General features: G+C 43.7%; 1 pseudogene; it reads right to left on the minus strand.

Moving 5' to 3' along the window:
* Positions 1–4,622: 4,622 nt before the first annotated feature.
* On the minus strand, positions 4,623–13,733 carry LOC111962151 (coiled-coil domain-containing protein 77-like; annotated as a pseudogene).
* Between the last annotated feature and the right edge of the window lie 13,786 nt (positions 13,734–27,519).

Consider the following 27,519-nt stretch of genomic DNA (forward strand, 5'->3'; position numbering starts at 1 on the left):
TAAACAACAAACACTGTTTCCGTTAATGTCGATTCCATCAAAAAAAGAATCTGACCCCTTGCGTCAAGAGGTTAACCTTAATTTTTTAAAATAACGTTCCCAAGGTAAACGGACTATATTACTAACACTCCAAAGTTTCCAAAACTGTCAAAATATTGTCTGTGAGTATAACAAAACTGATTCTGCAGGCGAAAACCTGAGGAAATCTAACCCGGAAGTGATTTTTTTAATTTTTTTATCTGTGTTTCCTTGCCCATCTTTCTTCCATTTAAAGGGGTATCAGCCAGATTCCTTTTCCAATGGCTTCCTCCGGCTGTGACCAGGCTTTAGACATAGTTTCACGCTTTTAATTTGAAAAATGAGCGAGATTTTTCAAAAGTAGTCAGGTGTCCTTTGATTAGTTCCTGCGCGCGAGAGGGGTAGCTCTCCGTTTTCTTTCTCTCTTTTATTGAATAGGTTACGGTCCGGTTGAAATATTATCGATTATGTTTGTTAAAAACAACCTGAGGATTGATTATAAAAAACATTTGACATGTTTCTACRAACATTACGGATACTTTTTGGAATTTTTGTCGAACGGAACGAGGCTTTGGTTTTCTGAACATAACGCACAACCCAAATGGCGTGTTTTTGTTATAAAAGTAATATTTATCGAACAAAAATAACATTTATTGTGTAACTGGGAGTCTCGTGAGTGCAAACATCCGAAGATTATCAAAGGTAAGCGATTTAATTTTATTGCTTTTCTGACTTTCGTGACCATGCTAATTTGGGGCTAGCTGTTCTAGCATTGATTGATACACTCACAAAAGCTTGGATTGCTTTCGCTGCAAAGCATATTTTCCAAATCTGACACGATAGGTGGATTAACAACAAGCTAAGCTGTGTTGTGGTATATTTCACTTGTGATTGCATGATTTTAAATATTTTTAGTAATATTTTGCGCCCTGCAATTCAGCGGTTGTTTAGGAAAATGATCCCGCCTAAGGGATCCGTAGCGCAGAGAAGTTAAGGTGCGTTACGTAGTGGGATGAGTCTGCATTGATAGTGACCTGACCAGTCACACAACTCAAACAGTCATGTCTTGAACTGGTCCCATTCTGTGTGAGTAGAGGGGCTTGTCCAAGCCAAGGTACAGACAGACAGTGCATATGGTATCATGGTCTACTACATGCACTATGTTCTGTCCCTGTCAATCATTATCAAACTACACCCAACCAGCTCTTTCAAGTTTCAGCCTGTGGGCATTGGTAATTTTAGTGCACAGCCTTGGCAGGGACTGTGGCTAAGTAATGATAGGCGTAAATGATAAGTGTAAAGGTGACATCAAGGTTATTATAGTTTTGTGATTGAATGTGAGTTTTTATTTCTGTTTGTTTTTAGATATTAAATAATAATAATCAGTTTAGTTTCAGTTTTAGACTTGATTTTTCTAGTTTTATTWAGTTTCAGTTTGATAAAAACGTTTATACTTAGTTTTTATATTATTTCGTTTCAGTTTTAGTTTTAGGGACAGAAAGTAGCCTATGCGTGGAAAGCCATTAACAGTGCCTTCAGAAAGTATTCGTACCCCTTGACCTATTGCACATTTTGTTGCGTTACAGCCTGAATTCAAAATTGATTCAATATTTGTTTTTTCTCACCTATCTACACACAATACCCCATAATGACAAAGTGAAAACATGTTTTTAGACATTTTAGCAAATTTATTGAAAATGAAATACAGAAATATCTCATTTACATAAGTATTCACACCCCTGAGTCAATACATGTTAGAATCCCCTTTGGCAGCGACTAAATCTGTGATTCTTTCTGGATACGTGTCTAAGCTTTGCACACCTGGATTGTACAATATTTGTACATTGTTCTTAAAAAAATTATTCAAGCTCTGTCAAGTTGTTTGTTGATCATTGATAGACAGGCATTTTCATGTCTTGCCATAGATTTGAAGCCAATTTAAATCAAAACTGTAACTAGGCCACTAAAGAACATTAAATGTCTTCTTGGTAAGCAACTCCGGTGTAAATTTGGCCTTGTCTTTTAGGTTATAGTCCTGCTGATAGGTGAATTTGCCTCCCAGTGTCTGTTGGAAAGCAGACTGAAGTAGGTTTTCCTCTAGGATTTTGCCTGTGATTAGCTCTATTCCATTAATTWAAAAAAAAACTCCCTACTCCTTGCCGATGACAAGCATCATGTCACCATTACTCAACATGAGGTAGCCACCAACAATGTATGAAGAGTGGAACTCAGTGATGTATTGTGTTTGCSCCAAACATAACACTTTGTATTCAGGACATAAAATGTGTTTCTTTGCCAGTGACACAACATTTCCATTTAATCTATTTTATTCAGGCTGTAAGACAACAAAATGTGGAAAAAGTCAAGGGGTGTAAATACTTTCTGAAGGCCCTGTATGTGTTGTAGACCTAGTTTATTTTGGGATGTCACTTCTTTCCACTGGGGGGCAGTAATACACAAGGTGATAGACCAGGACCATAGACTTGGATAGACAAAACATCTCTGTATCTGTGTAATAATGAACGATCTCTTAAGCTAAGAGCATTGTATTTGGTACAAATCATTCCCTAAGTTCTAGTCCTCAGCTGAGTCTGGTAATGAATGGTGTGGCTGTTAAACAAGTTGAGACTAAATTACTTGGTGTTACCTTAGATTGTAAACTCATGGTTAAAACATACAGATTCAATGGTTGTAAATATTGGGAGAGGTCTGTCCGTAATAAAGAGATGCTTTTTTGACACCACACTCCCCAAAGCAAGTCCTGCAGGCTCTAGTYTTATCTTATCTTGATTATTGTCCAGTCATATGGTCAAGTGCTGCAAAGAAAGACCTAGTTAAGCTGCAGCTGGCCCAGAACAGTGGCACATCTTGCTCGTCATTGTAATCAGAGGGCTAATATTAATACTATGCATGTCAGTCTCTCTTGGCTAAGCGTTGAGGAAAGACTGACTGCATCATGTCTTGTTTTTATAAGAAACATGTGTTGGAAATTCCAAATTGTTTGCATAGTCAACTTACGCACAGCACTGACACACACTTACTCCACCAGACATGCCACCAGGGGTCTTCTTTTTTTTTTACTAAAAAAGCAACACTTCACGGCACAACGCCTCTCCCGCATGTGACCTACTTCTGTGTATGTACACGTTTTTAAATGGATGTAAATTGTAAAGTCTTTTTCGTTATGTGTCGGACCCCAGTAAGACTAGCTGTCACCATTGGCGTCGGCTAATGGGGATCCTCATCAAATCAAAGATGGTGTCTGTGAGCATGGGCTGCACCATTGAGGACATCGCCATCTCCAAATAGTCAATTTTACTTCTTCAGTAAAATTCATTGGCTGATCCCTCCTGATGACCTGGCTGTCGAGACTCCAAACTGGTAATCAGGTCATGCCAACCGGGTCATCAGGAGAGATCAGCCAATGAAGTTGGAAGCCCCACCCAGTTGACTAAAACATGGGCGATGCCATTGAGGACTTCAATAATTTTGTTTTAGTCAACTGGGTGGGGCTTCCAAGTCCTCAATGGCATCGCCCATGCTTAGTCTTTTGGCCACTAGAGGACTCTATACAACTCCATAGCCAGGTCATAGGTTTTGGTTAGGTTTCAATTATAACTGAATCTTAATGTCACTTGGATTTAAAGGGTAAGCACCTACACTGGTGCAAAAATATGGAAGGAAACTCTTGCCTGTGTTTAAACAAATCCAATGTTTTTTTTTWAAAGTTTAGTAGATGTAAGACGAATCAATTACTTTTACCTGACAGAGAGTAATGCAGGCATTTKACATGTTTATTTACATTAGACATTTAGCAGACTCTTATCCAGAGCGACTGGATGCATAATTTTTCGTACTGTTCATGTAATATTCAAATTAAATCACTGACTAACCCCTTCAAATAAGGTTAATAAAAACAGCTGCAACAGCAAAAACTTAAGCAATGCAACACTTCACAAATCTATCAGTCCACAGCCAGCCAGCGTGCATTCGACCAAACAAGATTTTCTTGTTCATCTTCAAGAAGACCGCATTCCAGAGAGGTGGTTGTTCGGTTTCTCAAGCCTGATGACCAGACAGAACATTCTCTCCATGAACACTTGGGATGCTGAAACCAGATCCAGTGCCACAGAGCACAGCTTTGGATAAAACCATCCTTGCCTGCCAGAACTGGAGGGGAGACTCTAAACATGCCCCACCTTCACCTCTTCCAGGTATTTACGCATCTCACACGTGGCACTTAATTCCCCAGCCAAGTTGACCCTCCGGGTGGACAGTGACCTTAGACACAATCTTCGATGCAATCTTCGATGCAAGGAAGTTAAATTTCTTAAGCACTGTGGTCGAGACACTTGCTGGATTCATCGTGCTGGCATCTTCCTGGGGTCCAGCTGCTCTATGGCTGAAGTACAAAAGACAGAATACCTACTTTATGGACGGGATGATGTCTACATCGATTTGAGTCAATGGGCTCGTTCAAAACAATATTTTAGATTTACAGAGATTTTGATTGGGGTCTGTTTCTGTTCAGAGGAAACAAACATTTATATAACTAGCCCACGCAATTGTGCATTTCATATCTAGTTACTACAACGACCAGTTAATTAATGATAAATCTTTATTGATAAAAATGAAACAACCACTAGTTTTTTCCACAGCAACACAGACAAATCAGTAGTAGAAAACAAGTGTCTAAGATGCATGTGCATGACTTATGCACATTGTTCAAGTTGTTCTGTTTGATTAGAGTATCAATGTAAAATGACATTGTCATACACAACTTGTCTGTCAATGACCATACACACCCAGATCTTGTCCTAAAACCTGACAAACTGATTCGTGAGACATTCTAGATATGCAAATGTGTCTCTCATATATCAGGTGTCAGAAATTCAAACAGAGCATGTCAAAGGGGAATACAGGGTTGCGATCAGTAGACATTAAATAGGTTGCAATTCCAATAACAATGATCCATTTTTATATTTCCAAGTTTGTCATCTACTGAATGGTAGCCAGGTCTCCAGTGGGCCAGTCTGGGCTGCATCTCAGCTGTAGCGGAGATCATTCTCCAGCCCGTAGATCTTGGCCTTCAGCTCCCCCTGGACCTTCCTGATCTGAATGTTGGTCTGACGCACCTCGTGTAGGATGGTCAGGACCCACGTTCAGATTCACCTTTAACACACACACGTAAAAACATACAACAGGTAACACAGGCGTACAACATTTGTCCCATGCKCACCTTGAAGAGCTGTTTCTCCACGTCTTTGAGTTTCCGTTTGAGATGTTTGTTGTCAGTCTTGAAGCCCTCCACCTCCATGGCCGCCCTCTTCTTCAGGGCCTCGTACCGCTGGGTCATCATCTGAAGACGCTTTGCCATCTTGTCAGACCGGTCCTACACACAAAGGTAAGCAAAACACAGTGGTGTAAACTTGCACACAAATACAACACACACAAGGTATACCAACACACTTATCTTATATGTAAGTGCCTTAATGTGTTTTGACCCCAGGAAGAGTAGCTGCTGCCTTGGCTAATGGTGATCCCTAATAAATACACAAAATAATTTTTATTTAGCTAAATATACACGAAAGTCCAAATGATCCCTCCCCAGATAAGGATGTGGCTACGCTCCTTGAATATCTACCTGCCCACATCCCCCTCTCTGATCTGAGCCAGGTCTGTCTCCAGGGTAACACACTGGTCCCTGTACATCTCAACCAGGCGGTAGGCCCCCTGCTATGACTGAGGCACGGGAAATAACAGGGCACAACAACGCTCTCAACACCACTTATTCAACAACAAAAAACTTCAAAGAAGAACTGTTACTTTACTGGCACTCGGCACAGTACATCACTGGGGCTAAGCTGCCTGCCATCCAGGACCTCTACACCAGGCGGTGTCAGAGGAAGGCCCTAAAAATTGTCAAAGAYCCCAGCCACCCCAGCCATAGACTGTTCTCTCTACTTCCGCATGGCAAACGGTAGCGGAGTGCCAAGTCTAGGACAAAAAGGCTTCAACAGTTTTTACCCCAAGCCATAAGACACCTGAACAGGTAATCAAATGGCTACCYGGACTATTTGCATTGTGTGCCCCCCTCAACCCCTCTTTTTAAGCTGCTGCTACTCTCCGTTTATCATATATTCATATTCATACTACCTCAATTGGCCCGACCAACCAGTGCTCCCGCACATTGGCTACCCAGACTATCTGCATTGTGTCCCACCCACCAACCCCTCTTTTGCTCTACTGCTACTCTCTGTTCATCATATATGCATAGTCACTTTAACCGTATCTAGATGTACATACTACCTCATTCAGCCTGACTAACCGGTGTCTGTATGTAGCCTCACTACTTTTATAGCCTCGCTACTGTATATAGCGTGTCTTTTTACTGTCGTTTTATTTCTTTACCTACCTATTGTTCACCTAATACCTTTTTTGCACTAGTGTTTAGAGCCTGAAAGTAAGCATTTAACTGTAAGGTTACACCTGTTGTATTCTGCGCACGTTACAAATAAACTTTGATTTGATGGGTATGATTCCAATGTTGTAAGACCCCCTGATCTGAAGCGTGTGCACCACTACCCACCTGGAGCTCTTCCCTTTGCAAGTGCAGGGCCACGCTGCTGGGTCCCCCGGATCCTGGCTGCTCCCTCCCGTGGCTGTCCCTGGCCTCCCTCAGTCGGTCCTGGTTCGTGTTCAGCTCCCGCAGCAGCCGGTCCTTCTCCACCATCTCGCCGGCCCRCGTCTCAAACTTCAGCTGTAGGAAGTCCCTGGAGCTCTCATCCGTCAAGTTCTGGGTCCCCTCCAGCCTGAGGGAGAAGGGACAGAGTAAGAAAATGATAAAGGCTGGATAGTAGCATGTAGGGTTGCAAAATTCCTGGAACTTTCAATAACTTACCCGTTTCCCCCAAAAATCCTGGTTGAGGCACTTCTAGTGGCCGGGGACATTAATGCAGTGAAACTTAAATCCGCTCTACCTCATTTCTACCAGAACGTTACATGGGCAACCAGAGGGAGGGTGGGATAAATAAACTCTAGACCACCTTTACACATACAAAACTCTCCCTCAATTTGGCAAATCTGAAAGTATTTGTATTCTTCTGATTACTGCTTATAAGCTAAAATTAAAGCAGGAAGCACCAGTGAAAAAAAAAAAAGTGGTCAGATGAAGCAGATGCTAAGCTACAGGACTGTTTTGCTAGCACAGACTGAAATATGTTTTGGGATTATTCYGATGGCATTCGGGAGTACACCACATCAGTCACTGACTTCATCAATAAGTGCATTGATGACATCGTCCCCACAGTGTACATACCCCAACCAGAAGCTATGGATTACAGGCAACATTCGCACTGAGCTAAAAAGGTAGAGCTGCCGCTTTCAAGGAGCAGGACTCCAAACCAGAAGCTTATAAGAAATCCCGCTATGCCCGCCGATGAATTATCAAACAGGCAAAGCGTCACAACTAAGATCGAATTGTACTACACCGGCTCCGACACTCGGAAGTGGCAGGGCTTGCGAACTATTAGACTACAAAGGGATGCACAGCCGAGAGCTGCCCAGTAACACGAGCCTACCAGACAAGCTAAATTACTTCTACGCTCGCGTTGAAGCAAATAACACTGAAACATGCATGAGCGCATCAGCTGTTCCGGACGACTGTGTGATCACGCTCTCCGCAGCCGAGGTGAGTAAGACCTTTAAAACAGGTCAACATTCACAAGGCTAGACGGACTACCGGACGTGTACTCCGAGCATGCGCTGACCAACTGGCAAGTGTCTTCACTGACATTTTCAACTTCTCCCTGACTGAGTCTGTAATACCAACATGTTTCAAGCAGACCACCATAGTCCCTGTGCCCAAGAACACTAAGGTAACCTGCCTAAATGGACTACCGACCCGTAGCACTCATCTGTAGCCATGAAGTGCTTTGAAAGGCTGGTCATGGCCATCAACATTATTCCAGAAACCCTGGACCCACTCCAATTTGCATACCTCCCCAACTGATCATTCAATCTCTATTGCACGTCACACTGCCCTTTCACACATGGACAACAGGAACACCTATGCGAGAATGCTATTCATTGACTACAGCTCAGCATTTAAAAGCTCATCACTAAGCTAAGGACCCTGGGACTGAACACCTCCCTCTGTAACTAGACTTCCTGACGGGCCGTCCCCAGCTGGGTAACAGCTGGGTAACAGCCGCCACGCTGATCCACAACACAGGGGCCCCTCAGGGGTGCATGCTCAGTCCCCTCCTGTACTCCCTGTTCACTGAAGACTGCACAGCCAGGCACGACTACAACACCATTATTAAGTTTACAGATGACAAGTGATCACCGACAAGACAGCCTATAGGGAGGTCAGAGACCAGTCCGTGTGGTGCCAGGACAACAACCTCTCCCTCAACATGATCAAGACAAAGGAGATGATTGTGGACTACAGGTAAAGGAGGACCAAGCACGCCCCCATTCTCATCGAGAGGGCTGTAGTGGAGCAGGTTGAGAGCGTCAAGTTCTTTTGTGTCCACATCACCAACAAACTAACATGGTCCAAGCACACCAAGACAGTTGTGAAGAGGGCATGCCAAAACCTATTCCCCCTCAGGAGACTGAAAAGATTTGGCATGGGTTCTCAGATCCTTAAAAGGTTCTACAGCTGCACCAGAGAGCATCCTGACTGGTTGCATCACTGCCTGGTATGGCAACTGCTCGGCCCCCAACCGCAAGGTACTACAGAGGGTAGTGCGTTACGGCCCAGTACATCATTGGGGCCAAGCTTCCTGCCATCCAAGACCTCTATACCAGGCGGTATCAGAGGAATTTGGGGTCAAATACTCCAGCTACCCAAGTCATAGACTGTTCTCTGCTACCGCACGGCAAGCGGTACTGGAACGCCAAGTCCAAGAGGCTTCTTAACAGCTTCTACCCCCAAGCCATAAGACTCCTGAACAGCTAATTAAATGGCTACCCGACTATTTTCATTGACCCCCCCCTTTTACACTGCTGCTACTCTTATGATCTTTGCAGAGTCACTAACTCTACCCACATGTACATATTATCTAAATTACCCCGACTAACCGGTGCCCCCGCACCGGTACCCCCTGCACATAGCCTCGCTATTATTATTTTACTGCTGCTCTTTAATTATTTGTACTTTTTTTGTATTATTTTCTTAACGGCATTGTTGGTCAAGGGCTTCTAAGTAAGCATTTCACTGTAAGGTCTACACCTGTTGTATTTGGCGCATGTGACAAATCGAATTTGATTCCCAGAATCAGGAGGGAATAAGCAGGAAATCCAGAATCCTTCAACAATCATTTCTGGGAAACCAGGGAATTTATTGACAGTTCACAGAATTGAAGCCCTAGTGGCATGTAATACCACTTGTCATTGGCGTTTAGCGGTGTGTGGGGTAAAGTAGGAGGAATATGAGGCAAAAGTGGCATGTAGTAGAGTATAGTAGATAGTGAACATACTTGTCAGTGAGTGCAGTAATGGGGTCCTGGTCTCTCTGGTGCTGGACCTGTCCCTCCTCCACGTGGATCCTCCTGTCCTCCAGCAGAGACTCCACCTTCTCTTTGGACAGACCTGTCTGCTCCTCCATCTGAACCGGCAGCRCCTCCACCTGCACAGGTAAGCACATTACACCAGTTCAACTTACAGCAAGTGTTCAAAGAGCTTAATTAGTTGTTTTTGTGTGTGTGTATGCGTGACTACCTGTAGTACTAAGGTCTGGTTGTCTCTTCTGTACTGCTCTGGGCTTCCTCCATTCGCCACTCCCTCCTCTGATCTAGGTTTCTGGTTACCCTCTCCTCACAGACAGAAGTCGGCACAGAGAAATATTGCACTCCAAACAGATTCCACATTCCTGTAAACTGATTTGTGCTAAGAGCCCACTGTAATCCTACTTAATGAGACTTTAGTAGCTCCCCTCCTTAGGCTTCAGTTTATCTTAAGCAAAATCTTGTAACTCTTAGCTAGGTAGTTTGAGAACATTAAGCAAATGCCATCTAGAATGATTTTACCTAAAAACCTTCAGCAGCATAACATAAAATATTTTTCATGACTTGAGATATATCTTCAACCTTTTTCACATCCAGTTCTTGATTTTGTGTCTTCCGATGATCCAGAATCCTGGGCTCTAGTTCCTTCTGGGCTATGGTAACCTACAGCAGACAGACAAGTCTTTCAAGTGGCCAACTAGATAGATATCGCTCCCTGTCCAAAGTCATGTAATGTGACATAAGACAATGGGGTAGAATAGATCCTGGAGACTGACCTCCCACCTTGTATGGAGGGTCGCTGTGGAAGTAAGTTATCCCCCCAATGTCTGGCCCCACCAGGGCTAACAAGTGCTGGATCCTCTTGCTGTCCTCCCGCTCTCTGCACACAAAGACAAAAGAAAAACATTATTTTGAAAAAGTCTCAAATGTAAAGCTGGAAATGTCAATTGCAATTGTTAAGTGTAATTGTGAATCAAATGAGAGCGCACCTGATCTGGAGTACGTTGTTCTCTGAGTACAGGCACAGTGCCTGTTCCTTCTCTCTCAGAGCCTCCTGCAATTCAGAGACCTCCACCTCCCACTGCAGCTTCTATTGGAGGGCAGGGAGAGAGGGGGATTAAAGCCCATAGCAAACAAAAAGCTTTTTTTTTTTTTTTTTTTTTTAACGTGCGTGAACGGGCTGGAATTACACGGAACAAAACTATAAACATGTAAAGTCTTGTTCCAATGTTTCATCAGCTGAAATAAAAGATCCCTGAAGCTTAATTCTATCAAATTGTGCAGAAATTTGTTTACATCACTGTTAGTGAGCATTCCTCCTTTGCCAAGATAATCCGTCTTACCTGACAGGTGTGACATATCAAGTAGCTGATTAACAGCATGATCATTACACGGGTGCCCTTTCTGATGGGGACAATAAACAGCCACAAATGTGTAGTTGTCATCACACAACACAATGCCACAGAAGGCTCAAGTTGAGGGAGCATGCAATTGGCATGAGGACTGCAGGAATGTCCACCAGAGCTGTTGCCAGAGAATGTAATGTTCATTTCTCTAAAATAAGCCACCTCCAACATCATTTTAGAGAATTTGTCAGTACGTCCAACCGGCCTCACAACCGCAAACCAAGTGTATGGCGTCATGTGGGCGAGCGGTTTGCTGATGTTTCCGTTTCGAACAGAGTGCCCCATCGTGGCAGAGGGATTATGGTATGGGCAAGCATAAGCTACGGACAATGAACACAATAGCATTTTATCGATGGCAATTTTAAGGTATCTGTATTCCCAGTCATATGAAATCCATAGATTAGGGCCTAATGAATTTATTTCAATTAACTGATTTCCTTATATGAACTGTAAGTCAGTAAAATCTTAGAAATTGTTGCGTTTATATTTTTTTGTTCAGTATAGAAGGCACAGGAGTGAACGAGAGAAAACAGACAGGCCGCGAGCATCAACGGCATCATAGCGTAGAAAATTTGAAAGCAAGCCCATTTCTCTCGCGTCTATGTGGAGCAACGCTGGTAAAATAAGCAGATAAATTGCGTGGGTCGTTTGTAGAAAAGGAATGAGGAATTGTTATTATCTTCCCTATGCTAAGTAGACTAAAKATGTAGTTAAACGCCTGGCGCACCTGTGTACAGGGCTGTAAGCTAAGGTTAATCAGTCAAATACGCTACATTCCTGAAAACTGCAGCCTACCTGTGTTGATACAACGGTTTATGAATTCTCATGAGAATTAAGTTGGTATACGCTACGCAGTGTACGCAAATTGAAATGCTCTACTCACGCCCATATTTTTACCCTGTTGAAGGCATATCACTGATTTCGTTTACACACACACACTCTCCTGGTTGCTCTGTACTTCTCCAGATGAACACATACACACCGTTTACCTGGTCCTCTGTAGTGCACCTGTACTTCTCCAACAGATCCTCGTGTACGCCATCAAACTGGGCGACTTTCCCCCTGTAGAACTCCAGCAGCTCTCTGGAGGCGCACAGTTGCGCCAGGCATTCCGTGATAGGGGGCTGGGGAGAGTCCTCCACCCCAGGGGTGCAGCCCGTCTGCCTGGAAGGGGAGACAACCCAGAAGGGAGGAAATTAGCCCACTAAACTGACACAGATAAACCCAATCTAGGAACAATTCCTTAGATTCAGATTAGAGTAGGAGCAGTATGGAAATTAGACAACAATGGTGATTATTCTGAGATTAAAGTTACAAGGAGGTTGGTCACTAATGATGTCCTCTGGGGTAGCGGTAGAGGCAACATAGCTAGCTATACAATAGGTAACCTTTCCTTACCCGTCTGAAACATGGTCTCTTGGAGGCGAGTCCATCATGTTGACCTTAAACAGATTTCAATGGACTTGTAATACATATTTTATTCAATTTGAAACCATCTACAGGTAACTGCCAAAATAAAGGAAACACCAACATAGTGTCTTAATAGGGGGTTGGGCCACCACGAGCTGCCAGAACAGCTTCAATGCGCCTTGGCATATACTCTACAAGTGTCTGGAACTCTATCGAGAGATGCAACACAATTCTTGCCTAATTAACTCAGGAACCACACCTGTGTGGAAGCACCCGATGTCAATATACTTTGGCTGCGTTTCAAACTCAAAATAGACAGCCCTCGGCCCTAAACCCTCAGCCCTTGAATGACGTTTTACATCGTCAAATCCGAGTTTACCTTAAATGTCACTTGCCCAAGCCAGGGAGAGTGGTGATTGGAGGCAACATCCTTGGTGGAAATCTTGAAGTTGAGTTTAAAAAACAACCAACCTAAAGTTATTAATGTACCTAGTAAGCTAACGTATCTACCTGGCACTCCTGTCAGGTAACTTTAGCTAGCTAATTTTAGTTTATTTCAATACATTTCAGAATGGCAAAAGTGTTTATCTAGCAAAGTTTTATAGGCTTTTCACTATGAGCCTAAGCCAATTTGCCAATGCTAAAGTCAGTATATATATATATATATGTAAAAATGTGTCTTGAAAGTTCTACTCTCGCGCCCAAATGTTTACCCCATTGACGGCGTAGCCCCGTGTGATTTTGGTTTATCAATAACACCCCCCTCCCCTCCTGGTTGCTCTGTACTTCTCCAGATGAATACACACATCGTTTACCTGGTCCTCTGTAGTGCATATGTACGTCTCCAACAGATCCTCGTGTACTCCATCAAACTGGGCGACTTTCCCCCTGTAGAACTCCAGCAACTCTCTGGAGGAACACAGTTGCGCCAGGCGTTCCGTGATAGGGGGCTGGGGAGAGTCCTCCACCCCAGGGGTGCAGCCCGTCTGCCTGGAAGGGGAGACAACCCAGAAGGGAGGAAATTATCCCACTAAACTGACACAGATAAACCCAATCTAGGAACAATTCCTTAGATTCAGATTAGAGTAGGAGCAGTATGGGAATTAGACAACAATGGTGATTATTCTGAGATTAAAGTTACTAGGAGGTTGGTCACTAATGATGTCCTCTGGGGCAGTGGTAGAGGCAACATAGCTAGCTATACAATAGGTAACCTTTCCTTACCCGTCTGAAACATGGTCTCTTGTTGGTGATGCCATCATGTTGATCTTAAACAGATTTAAATTTAGTTGTAATACATGTGTATTAATAGGGCGTTCTGGCCTAAGTGTCTGGAACTTTATTGGAGGAATGCGACACAATTCTTACCTAATTAACAAAGGAACCACACCTGTGTGGAAGCACCTGCTTTCAATATACTTTGGCTGCGCTTGAATGACGTTTTACATCGTCACATCCCAGTGTACAGTACCTTCAATGTCCCTTGCCCAAGCGAGGGAGAGTGATGATCGGAGGCAACGTCTTTGTTGGAAATCTTGATGTTGAGTTATAATAACCTAAAGTTATTAAGGTACCTAGTAAGCTAACGTATCTAGCTAGCACTCCTGTCAGGTACCTAGCTACAGTTACCCATAGCTGGCTAGCAATTTTTATAGTTTGGTAATTTATTCCAATACATTTCAGATTTGCAAAAAATATGTTTATGAATCTATCAACGTTTTATAGGCTCCTCACTACGAGACAATGCCAATTTGCCAACGCTAAAATCAATATATGTATGTATATATAAATATTTTTCTTAGTAAGCTATACTTTTTCTGACAAATGCAGCCGTGATGATGAAATTTGACACTTCGCGGCCACCAGAGTTTGTGACTACAGCTTTCATTGAATTGTAGGTCATATCAACCCCGCAAGTGACCATGGCTGCATTCCAAACACTTAAAAACATTCCTTTCGTTAGTCATCATGTATCTTATTTATGAGGCATGTCTTACCTTGCTTCAAAGTAGCTTATAGGCAAAATACGGCCATGGAAACGTGAAGGCAATTATTTTATAAAGACTTCATAGTCTGTGCGTGAGTTTCAAGCTGGGGGAAGCTTACAATGTATCCTACCATGTATAATGTTTTGCGTTACAATTTCATTTAAATAATAACGTTTTCGTTTGACAAAATCGTTTTTGTCACGTGGTTAATCATACAAATTGGAATTAAAATGATAAAAATCTAAAAGTTTAAAATCAACTAATGCGAGATCACCAGCCTCTGCCATATGGACAAATTGATACACCATGGCCCATTGGTGGCTAAAGAAATTAGTGCATGGAACTCATAGCCTATTGGCCAATGCAGCAGTAAGCCTATAACTTCCATTGCTCTTTCACACAGAGGAATGGTGATTATCGAGGGGGAGATTGTTGGAAAGATTTTTCAAATAGCTTACTGTGAAGAACTATAGTTTTAATATACTGTTATCATTCGTAACAACAAAAAAATACACTTTCCTACTTTTCTGCGCAGCATGCCAGGTAGGCTACTTTTATGTGTTATCAGGCGCGCAAGATCCCTCAACATTATCAGGACAGAGAAACCAGACACATGCTCATTGCTCACATTTTAAATTATACTCGAGACGCATTATCTTCACACATACACAGTGTACAAAACATTAGGAACACCTTCTCTTTCCATGACAGATAGACCAGATGAATTCAGGTGAAAGCTATGATCCTTTAATGATGTCACTTGTTAAAGACAAAAGATTTTAAGTGCCTTTAAACGGGGTATGGTAGTTGATGCCAGGCGCACTGGTTTGTGTCAAGAACTGCAACGCTGCTGGGGTTTTCACGCTCAACAGTTTCCCGTGTGTATCAAGGATGGTCCACCACCCAAAGGACATCAAGCCAACTTGACACAACTGTTGGAAGCATTGGAGTCAACATGGGCCAGCATCCCTGTGGAACGGTATTGAAACCATGTAGAGTCCATGCCTCGACGAACTGAGGCTGTTCTGAGGGAAAAAGGGGATGCAACTAAATATTTTGTACACTCAATGTATTTTAGATGCTTTTCACTGACAGCCGCAACTCAATAATCAGCTAGGCCTATTGCCATGTGCACTTCCCAAATTTTGGGCTTCCCAAATAGGCATAGGCCTACAAGCTTGTGATTTGAAACAATTATTTTTAATGATTTTATTCATTTATGTATAGACAGGAATAATTTTATAACTTTGGCAAATGTATTTCCATTTACTTCCCTATTGGAACCACCGCTATGCCATTTCTCTCCTGTTCTATTGGKTTTCATATGGACTTTCTTTCAATCCTAGTTATATTAGCAACCTATCCTAGTTCTTGCATCTTTAGATTCCACCCATTTCTAAGTTTCTATGGAACCGCTATCAGGTGCATTGTTTAGAATGGCGTTTTCCCACAMATTGCAGTTTCGCAAATCTTTGAAATGTGTGTTTTATTGGCTGCTTCATTACATGAGTTGCATTTCTCAAATGGCCGGTAAATTAAAATATTCCTGGTCACGTTGTCCAGCACCCCAACAGAAAACCTGGCATCGTCTCTGGAATGGATCTCGGTGTATGATTGTACGAATCCACGGATTTGAAGTCAAAGCGCAACTTCTTCGCCTCACAGCGGAATTGGGGGCTCTGACCTATGCGGAGAAAAGGACCAGCATCTATCCAGATCTGAGTGCCGAACTGCTGAAACAGAAGGCGACCTACAACAAGGTGAGATCGCAGCTATAGTAGCTAAACCTGAGATGCAGCAAAACTCATATTTTTTTCACCCCTTTTTTCTCCCCAATTTCATGGTATCCAATTGGTAGTAGTTACAGTCTTGTCTCATTGCTGCAACTCCCATACGGACTCGGGAGAGGCGAAGATCGAGAGCCATGCGTCCTCCGAAACACAACCAAAYCACACTGCTTCTTGACACAATGCACATCCAACCCGGAAGCCAGCCGCACCAATGTGTCAGAGGAAACACCGTACACCTGGCGACCTGGTCAGCATGCACGGCATCCGGCCTGCCACAGGAGTCGCTAGTGCACAATGAGACAAGGATTTCCCTGCCGGCTAAACCCTCCCTAACCCGGACGACGCTGGGCCAATTGTGCGCCACCCCATGGGCCTCCCGKTCACAGCCAGCTGCGACAGAGCCTGGRCTCGAACCCAGAATCTCTGGTGGCACAGCTAGCACTGCGATGCAGTGCCTTAGACCACTGCGCCACCCGGGAGGCCGCAAAACTCATCTTGACCTTCCAGAATACAACACACACAATACAACACATACTTCGGTCACCAGTTGTACGGTTTTTCCTCCGACACATTGGTGTGGCTGGCTTCCGGGTTAATTGAGCAGTGTGTCAAGAAGCAGTGCGGCTTGGCAGAGTCGTGTTTCAGAGGACGCATGGTTCTAGACCTTCCCCTCTCCTGAGTCCGTACGGGAGTTGCAGCGATGGAACAAGACTGTAACTACCAATTGGGGAGAAAAAGGGGTAAAAGAAATCTTGCCGGTCACGTTGTCCGGCGCCAAATATTCCTGACGGAATCCCTGCTCCACGCTAAACTGTTTAGGATAGATGGCCAGTCCCATATGGGCTACCTCACAATTCCTTTTATTTTTAGATGGCTGTCCACTCCGTTTACCCTAGTGAATTTATCTTCCAGTGAGAACTTGGCCTACAGGCCATGATTCGTTATTGTGAAGATCTAGATTATAGACTGCATTTGTTGCACATACCCTCTTCTTTAAAAAATAAATGTTTGTACATAGTATAGAGCACATACAGTACATGCTTAATACAAATTGAGGGTACATAATGTTTAAGGTAATTTAGACCATATTGTTAATAACAATGATAATAATAATGTGGCCGTTGTACCCTTGGGATGAATATAATAATTATAATTCCCTTCTCTTGGCTGCCATCGCCTACTCCGAAGCACCTCTCACTCACATGGCTCTCTCAGAGATCTCAATTCCTATTAGCCAATGTCCGTCACATGATCGGGTCCTTCTCACAGGCATAGCAGCTCCGAAGTAGATAACAAGTGAAGACAGACACATCAGGGATGCAATGGCATGCGTCCTTCGTATCGAATTCCGAGGTGCCTATAAAAGATGTTAGAACTGTCCACATTTACTTTTCGTCAGCCGACAAGATGTGTAGACCTAACAAACAGCAAAAGCACTAGCCTATGTCAATCTACAATCCCCCATAGTACAAAAGTTGACTGATTATATTGGTCAGCTTGTCCTTCTGTGCGAGAATGGTTTGGGATGAGATGGACCACAGAGTGAAGGAAAAGCAGCCAACAAGTGCTCAGCAGATGTGGCAACTCCTTCAAGACTGTTGGAAAAGCATTCCAGGTGAAGCTGGTTGAGAGAATTCCAAGAGTGTGCAAAGCTCTCATCAAGGCAAAGGTGGCTACTTTGAAGAATCTCAAATATATTTAGATTTGTTTAACACTTTTGGTTACTAGATGATTCCATATGTGTTATTTCATAGTTGTGATGTCTTCACTATTATTCTACAATGTAGAAAATAGTAAAAATAAAGAAAAACCCTTCAATGAGTGTGTTCAAACTTCTGACTGGTAGTGTATATATGTAATTAAAAGTCTCATTAAAGTTCGGCTATATTTTCAGGCGCCTCCATCATGTCAGCATAGGTCTGGACATGACAGGAAGTAACCAAAGGCTATCACCTACACTTCAACATGTATGCTAATTATTTATGTACATTTACATGCACTCGTGTTAACAGAATAGTTACTGTTTTTTGGCTATCAAATCAATTTAATTGACTATTTTAGTTAATGGCCTGGGTCACCTAGCAGATGACCTTGGTGCCATGTTTCATGAGCTGAAATAAAAAATCCCAGAAATATTCCATAAGCATAAAAAGCTTATTTCTCTCAGATTTTGTGCACAAATTAGTTGACGTCCCTGTTAGTGAGCATTTCTCCTTTACCAAGACAATCCCTCCACCTGATAGGTGTGGCATATTAAGAAGCTGATTAAACAGCATGATCATTACACAGGCGCACCCTGTATTGGGGACAATAAAAGGCCACTAAAATGTGCAGTTGTCACACAACACAATGCCACAGATGTCTCAAGTTTTGAGGGTGTGTGCAATTGGAATACTGACTGCAGGAATGTCCACCAGAGCTGTTGCAAGATAATTGAATGTCAATTTCTCTACCATAAGCTGCCTCCAACATCGTTTTAGAGAATTTGGCAGTATGTCCAACTGGCCTCACAACCACAGACCACGTGTAACCACGCCAGTCCTGGACCTCCACATCCGGCTTCTTCACCTGCAGGATCATCTTAGACCAGCCACCATACTCATCTTCAATGGCCACTGGCATGCTGGAGAAGTGTGCTCTTCATGGATGAATCGCAGTTTTAACTGTACCGGGCAGATGGCAGATGTGGGCGAGCAGTTTGCTGATGTCAACGTTGTGAACAGTGTGCCCCATTGTGGCGTTGGGGTTATGGTATGGGCAGGCATAAGCTACGGAAAACAAACACAATTGCATTTTATCAAAGGCAATTTGAATGCACAGAGATACCGTGATGAGATCCTGAGGCCCATTTTCGTGCCATTCATCCGCCGCCATCACCTCAGCATAATGCACAGCCCCATGTAGCAAGCTGAAAATGTCCTAGTTCTTCCATGGCCTGCATACTCACCAGACATGTCACCCATTGAGCATGTTTGGGATGCTCTGGATTAGAGGTYGTCCGATTATGATTTTTCAAAGCCGAGGACCAAAAAAAAGCCGATACCGACTAATCGGCCAATTTTAAACAAAATATTAAAAAATATATATATATTATTATTATTATTATTATTATTTATTTATTTATTTATTTAATTTTTATTTTATTTTTTGGGGTAATAATGACAATTACAACAATACTGAATGAACACTTATTTTAACTTAATATAATACATCAATAAAATCAATTTATTGATTGAGGAACGTAATTACATTCACATGTTAAGGGTACATTTAGGCTGTATAGAGCAAATATTTAAAGTCTGAATAAGAATACAATTTGGATTAAGCCACAGAAAAAAACGACAGAATAAGACCAGTACGATATGATTTCCTCGTCGTAGCGAAAAAGAATGTGCCATTCTAACAGATGATTTTGGACTTGAATATATAAATTCTATCCATTTCAAAAAGCACTCCCTTTAACGTTGCTAAAAGAAAGACCCAGTCGTTGAGGTCAAATGCCTTTTCAGCATCGAGAGATAGTATAACTGTTTGTTTGAGTTGGGTCTTAGAGTAATTGATAATATTCAGAAGTCGTCTTACATTCGACGTTGAGTGACGTTCTTTAATGAACCCGGTTTGATCTGGATTGATGCATTTTGTTACTACCTCCTCAAGAAACAAAGAGATCTTCTGTTTGACCTGACAATCTTCATGGTTGTACAGTCCRCTCAAATAAAACTGTGAAGGACCTCCGCGTTACTCTGGACCCTGATCTCTCTTTTGACTAACCTATCAAGACTGTTTCAAGGACAGCTTTTTTTCCCATCTACTTAACATTTCAAAAATCAGAAACTTTCTGTCCAAAAATGATGCAGAAATTCATCCATGCTTTTGTCACTTCTAGATTAGACTACTGTAATGCTCTACTTTCTGGCTACCCGGATAAAGCACAAAATAAACTTCAGTTAGTGCTAAACATGGCTGCTAGAATCTTGACTAGAACCAGAAAAATGTGATCATATTACTCCAGTGCTAGCCTCTCTACAATGGCTTCCTATTAAGGCTAGGGCTGATTTCAAGGTTTTACTGCTAACCTACAAAGCATTACATGGGATTGCTCCTACCTATCTTTCCGATTTGGTCCTGCCGTACATACCTACACGTACGCTACGGTCACAAGACGCAGGCCTCCTTATTGTCCCTAGAATTTCTAAGCAAACAGCTGGAGGCAGGGCTTTCTCCTATAGAGCTCCATTTTTATGGAATGGTCTGCCTATCCATGTGAGACACGCAGACTTCGTCTTGACCTTTTAAGTCTTTATTGAAGACTCATCTCTTCAGTAGGTCCTATGATTGAGTGTAGTCTGGTCCAGGGGTGTAAAGGTGAACAGAAAGGCACTGGAGCAACGAACTGCCCTTGCTGTCTCTGCCTGGCCGGTTCCCCTCTCTCCACTGGGATTCTCTGTCTATAACCCTATTACGGGGGCTGAGTCACTGGCTTACTGGTGCTCTTCTATGCTGTCCCTAGGAGGGGTGTGTCACTTGATTGGGTTGAGTCACTGATGTGATCTTCCTGTCTGGGTTGGCGCCCCCCTCGGGTTCGTGCCGTGGGGGAGATCTTTGTGGGCTATACTCGGCCTTGTCTCAGGGTAGTAAGTTGGTGGTTGAAGATATCCCTCGAGTGGTGTGGGGGCTGTGCTTTGGCAAAGTGGGTGGGGTTATATCCTGCCTGGTTGGTCCTGTCCGGGGGTATAGTCAGAYGGGGTCACAGTGTCTCCCGACCCCTCCTGTCTCAGCCTCCAGTAATTATGCTGCAATAGTTTGTGTCAGGGGGCTAGGGTCAGTCTGTTATATCTGGAGTATTTCTCCTGTCTTATCCGGTGTCCTGTGTGAATTTAAGTATGCTCCCTCTAATTCTCTCTTCTCTTTCTCTTCTCTCGGAGGACCTGAGCCCTAGGACCATGCCTCAGGACTACCTGGGCTGATGACTCCTTGCTGTCCCCAGTCCACCTGGTCGTGCTGCTGCTCCAGTTTCAAATGTTCTGCATGGTGCTATGGAAGCTTGACCTATTCAACGGACGTGCTACCTTGTCCCGGACCTGCTGTTTTCGACTCTCTCTCTCTACCGCACCTGCTGTCTCTAACTCTGAATGATCGGCTATGAAAAAGCAATTGAMATTTACTCCTGAGGTGCTGACCTGTTACACCCTCTACAACCACTGTGATTATTATTATTTGACTCTGCTGGTCATGTATGAACGTTTGAACATCTTGGCCATGTACTGTTATAATCTCCGTCTGGCACAGCCAGAAGAGAACTGGCAACCCCTCAAAGCCTGGTTTCTTCCTAGGATCCTGCCTTTCTAGGGAGTTTTTCCTAGCCACCGTGCTTCTAACATCTGCATTGCTTGATGTTTGGGGTTTTAGGCTGGGTTTCTGTATAGCACTTTGTGATATCGACTGATTGATTTATTTTGTAATATAATCTTAGTGAGGATTTTAGAGTCATAATTTACCAAACTTACTGGTCTATGGGAACCACAGTCTAGCGGGTCCTTACCTAGCGGGTCCTTACCAAGTATCTGTGTATTTATTGCGCTCTATAACCTCATGAAGAACCCCTCTGATCAGCGGTATTAGTTCTTTACTGAAAGTTTTATAGAACTCACAGGGGAAGCCATCGGGACACGGACACTTCCCATTTTGCATGCTTCTATCTCTGAGTCAGAAATGGGGGTTTCTATCAATTCCTTTTCTTCACGCGATAGCTCTGGCAGCTTCAAATGTGTGAGAAAGTCCTCCGGAGAGGAAACATCTTTAGTGTTCTTATATAGGGTCTCGTAGTACTCAGCAAATGTCTTATTCATTTATTTGGGACAAGAAGTAACTTTGCCCTGCACAGTTCTGATATTGAGAATACATCGTTCAGCTGCATCCTTTTTAAGTTGCAGTGCAAGAAGTTTCCCTGGTTTGTCTCCCTGAGTATAGTATTTATTTTGGGCAAATCGTATAGAACACTCCGCTTTATAAGTAAGAAACGTCCCCATCCCCTTGTTTCTTATGTCTTTCTTCTAATTGGGAGGTTTCATTCCTAACAATAACCTAACCATTATGGAACTTCTATTCAATCAAATAAATTAAATGTATTTAGGAAAGATTTCCATTGCAATCCATGTTTGAATCAAATAGCTTGCTAGTACGTTCTAACGAAGTGATCTGCTAGCTAGAACGCCGTGCACTTCACAAACAAGTCTCAAAAACATTGGCCAGCCAAATTAGCTAGCTAACGTTAGCCAAATGTATACAAAGCCCAGGTTTGAGTGCAGAGTCCAATGGTATTATTTCAACAACAATTCTTGATCTTTAATAAACATAGAAATTAGTTGTCGTTACCTTTCAAGTGGCGACCCGTTATTTGGGCATTAATAAGTGTCACATATCAGTTTGCCTTCTATGACATTTTAGAATTTTTAAAATCATTTAATTAATAAAGCCGCATACAAACATGGTCTCTTTTTTGTTTTCTTGAGTAAAGCAACTCCAAAATGCAGGTGTTTCAGCCTAGCTCAATGCTTTATTTGGTGGTGGGGCAAGCCAGCAGAAAATAGGAGCGTTGCGCCTGATTGGCTCAGTGTTCTGTCACTCATGGGGACACTACATCACAGGCCAAGTCTAAGTCCTTAGTAGGAGTAGACATTGACAATTTCAATAGAGTTATGTTTTAACTGCCCTTCCAAGAAGGCTCAAGGTCATTAGCCACAGACAAAATGACATCAAATCACGTTATATGTACCGTAGCTTTGATTGGACTGGTCATGTCAACATCTTACTTTCAAAATCATAGCTAGCAGTCATCATCATGAATCAAGTCTACAATCTACTGACAAATCCTTTTCAGTGCTCATTGGCCATTGGMCATACCCATTACACAACAAGTTGGAAATTGCTAATTCAACAATGTGTGGTTTGCAAGTAATCAGTGGCTAACTGCAAGCATTGCAAAGCAATCACTAGCCTGCTATACTGTGGAGTGGCTGTGTGTTTTCTTCAGACTTCCCACCATAAATCCAGAGAATGCCAGACTTTGATAACAAAGTTTGATGACAAAATTTGCCCACAAAGGACTGCGGCACCACCTTCCTGTTTAAGTGAGCAGGGTGAGTCCAAAAATKTMTTGTATGCTACTACATAAATGATGTAATATGCCAGGGAGATATGTATACTGTAGCAAAGAAATTAATATTATGTGTATGTTGTGTAGTAAGCTGTTAGTAGCCCATGTGCCTCACCCTAATAATTTGGTCTATTTTCACCAATGCGGTATTGTAAACACATCGTTCATGGCCGGTGTGTGATTGTTTGCAGACTTTTTTTGTACAGCTTTGACAGTGCTAATGATAGTAGTGGTGGCGCTTGGCTTGCACCTGCAAATTCAGCACACACAACATTCTATAATAGAATTGTGTTATTTGACATGTAAAATTTAAATCTTATTTAACGAGTCATATTGTTATCTGACGTGTATCTTTTTTGACACGCAAAGACCGAAACGGCGTTCAATGTGCCTCACACTAATAATTTGGTATATTTTCACCTCTTAATTTCACGTACTGTTCTAACTTGGTGGTGCACATGTAGCCTGTAACCTGTTTTAGAGAAATGTAATCATGGAATATTGTAAGAGCTTTCATTGTCTGCTTATATGCCCCCTTTATTTATCCTACAGTTCTGACTTGGAGTACAGGGAGAATACTGTAAGAATGGCCCATGTTATGAATTCTGTCGCTGTACATTTCAAAGTGCTGAACAAATAGTTATATTGACTACGCCCATCGTCGCTCACTCATTAACGTCTTAATCGAAATTACAGATTGCCTCTTATCTGCTTGTCGTCCCCTTATGCCATAGTTTGTACATCTCAATTGTCAGTAGAAACACATTTGTTTAAGCAAGTGAGCCATATCAGCTATGTTTTTTTTAAAGGCAGTAATTGAGGCTGAATGAACTGTTTCGCTGCCAGACAAGGCTCCGCTGATAGCCAGGTGTAGCAGTGGTAAGGTGTTGTGACTGCTGTCGGGACTCTGCTGTTGGGACAGCTTTATGTAGGGCCTAACATTGCACTGTGATTTGATTAGCGATGCTCTACTGCTACCTACTGTTCTGGTGAATTGAAACACTGTGTGACTGGCTGGACTTCGGCACAAACGTTGTGTAAAATATTATTTAACTGCATTTCATTTGATGTAGCAAAATAMCTTTTTTTAAGGTGACCTACATAATGAAATTAAAGCATACATAATGAAAGAGTTAAATATAAGCCTAACTACCTGTATGTTTTTATCTTTTATTTTCATAGACAATATGCCTAAATCATCAGTACCACAAAGCACTCATTTTCCATATGTTACAGTAGCCTAAATGTAGTAGTATAGATGGTGACAATAATGATATAGAAATAGTAGCTATGCTTTGCCGCTGGCCTAGACACTGATCCAAGGACCGTTTTGCATTCATAACCTTAATGTTATGATTTGGGTAGTGTGCGCTGATCCTAGACCTACACCTAGGATCTATATTCCAACTGTCCAGTGTCTTTTGGTCCTCATAACTTTAGGGAAAAATAGTAGCCTATATCTTTATTTATTTTTTGTATTCTATCAGAAAAAGGACATGTTTGACGTTCAGAAAAACATATTGTTCAAGCTCAGGCACTTAAACATTTTGGTGCATTTTCCAATCTGTTCAGTGTATAATCCTAACAGGGTGGAACCTAACAGGTGGATATTTGGAGCCTAAATTAGCCATAGCTCTGTGAATGAGCAAGATTGAACTAGCATTAGGATGAACAGGATTTTAAGCTCTCTATCAAACATATTTTAACATTTTGAAATGTTGTTAATTTAATTTAATCATTTAGCCGAACAGGGTCGACATTTATGAGTGTGTCACGTCCTGACCTTAGTTCCTTTTTTGTGTCTCTATTTTAGTTTGGTCAGGGCGTGAGTTGGGGTGGGCAGTCTATGTTATTTTTCTATGTTGTTGTATTTCTATGTGTTTGGCCTGGTGTGGTTGTCACGTTCCTGACCTGTTTTCTGTTAGTTTTTGTATGTGTTAGTTGGTCAGGACGTGAGTTTGGGTGGGCAGTCTATGTTTTCTGTTTCTATGTTGGTTAATGGGTACCTAATATGGTTCTCAATTAGAGGCAGGTGGTTTTCATCTCCTCTGATTGAGAATCATATTAAGGTAGGTGTTGTCACATTGTTTGTCGTGGGTGGTTGTCTTCCGTGTCTGTGTCTGCGCACACCGGGGGACTCGTTCGCGTCGTTGGTTCGTTCGTTTGATGTAGTCTGTTCCTGTTCGTGAGTTCTTCGTTTAGTTATGTAAGTTCCATGTTCAGGTCTGTCTACGTCGTTTTGTTTTTGTAATTTTCCAAGTGTTTTTTCCGTGTTCGTTCTTCGTCTTTAAATAAATTCAATATGTCATCACACCTCGCTGCATTTTGGTCGAATCCTTGCTCCTCCTCTTCGAGGAGGAGGAGAACCGTTACGAACCACCCACCAATCCAGAACCAGCAGCGTGAGTTCGAGCAGTGGACATGGGAGGACGTGTTAAATGGAAAAGGTTGCTACACATGGGAGGAGATCCGAGCTGGAAGAGATCGCCTTCCATGGGAACAGCTGGAGGCGATTAGGAGAGCGGAGGCAACGGGAGAGAGAGACCGGATTATTGAAGTATGTGGCTAGCACGGAAGCCCGTGAAGAAACCCCAAAAAATTTTTGGGGGGGGCTAAGAGGTAGTGGGCCAAGGCAGGTAGGAGACCTGCGCCCATTTCTCAGGCTAACCGTGGGAGCGGGAGTACGGGCAGACACCGTGTTACGCAGTAGAGCGCACGGTGTCTCCTGTACGTGTGCTAGTCCGGTGCGGGTTCCACCTCCCCGCACTGGTAGGGCTAGATTGAGCATTGAGCCAAGTGCCATGAAGCGGCTCTACATATCTGGCCACCAGTGCGTCTCCTTGGGCGGCTTATATGGCACCAGCCTTACGCATGGTGTCCCCGGTTCGCCTACATAGCCCGGTGCGGGTTATTCCACCTCCCGCACTGGGCGGCGACGGGGAGCATTCAACCAGGTAAGGTTGGGCAGGCTCAATGCTCAAGGGAGCCAGTACGCCTGCACGGTCCGGTATTTCCGGCGCTACCTCTCGCGCCCAGCCTAGTACCACCAGTGCCTACACCACGCATCAGGCTTCCAGTGCTTTTCTGAGCCCTGTTCCTCCTCCACGCACTCTTCCTATGGTGCGTGTCTCCAGCCCAGTGCCTCCAGTTCCGCACACGCACTAAGCCACCTGTGCGTCTCCAGAGCCCTGTACACACTGTTCCTTCTCCCCGTACTCGTCCTGATGTGCGTGCCCTCAGCCCGGTGCCACCAGTGCCGGTACCACGCACCAGGCAATAGTACGCTTTGAGAGTCCAGTGTGCCCTGTCCCTGCTCCCCGCACTAGCATGAGTGCGTGTCTTTAGCCCGGTGCCTCCAGTTCCGGCACCACGCACCAGGTTTACAGTGCGACTTATCCGGCCAGAGCCATCCGTTCCCAGCGCCATCTGAGCCATCCGTCTCCCAGCGCCATCTGAGCCATCCGTCTCCCCCAGCGCCATCTGAGCCATCCGTCTCCCAGCGCCATCTGAGCCATCCGTCTCCCAGCGCCATTAGAGCCATCCGTCTCCCCAGCGCATTAGAGCCATCCGTCTGTCCCGAGCCATTAGAGCCGCCCGTCTGTCCCGAGCCGTCAGAGCCGATAGTCAGTCAGGAGCCGCTAGAGCATCGTCAGACAGATCTGCCAGAGCCGCCAACCAGACAGGATCTGCCAGAAGCCGCCAACCAGACAGGATCTGCCAGAGCCGCCACCGGACAGGATCGCCAGAGCGCCAGTGCCATGAGCGTCCAGAGCCGTCAGCCAGCATGAGCGTCTAGAGCCGTCAGCGAGCATGAGCGTCCAGAGCCGTCAGCCAGCCATGAGCGTCCGAGCCGTCAGCAGCCATGAGCGTCTAGAGCAGTTAGGCCATGACGTCAGAGCCGTCACGAGCATGAGCGTCCAGAGCCCGTCAGCGAGCGATGAGCGTCCAGAGCGTCAGCGAGCCATGAGCGGTCCAGACGCCGTCAGCGAGCCATGAGCGTCCAGAGCCGTCAGCCACATGAGCGTCCAGAGCCGTCAGCTAGCCATGACCACCCGAGCCGTCAGCCAACCATGAGCTGTCCCTCAGCCCAGAGCCGTCAGCAACCATGAGCTGTCCCTCAGCCCAGAGCTGCCATGTATCCAGAACTGCCCCTCAGTCCAGAGCTGTCTCTCTGTCGGAGCTGCCCTTCAGTCCGGAGTTGCCCCTCTATCCTGAGCTACTCTTCTATCCTGACTACCT

This window comes from Salvelinus sp. IW2-2015, linkage group LG4q.1:29 (assembly GCF_002910315.2).
Source record: "Salvelinus sp. IW2-2015 linkage group LG4q.1:29, ASM291031v2, whole genome shotgun sequence".
NCBI classification, from domain to species: domain Eukaryota; kingdom Metazoa; phylum Chordata; class Actinopteri; order Salmoniformes; family Salmonidae; genus Salvelinus; species Salvelinus sp. IW2-2015.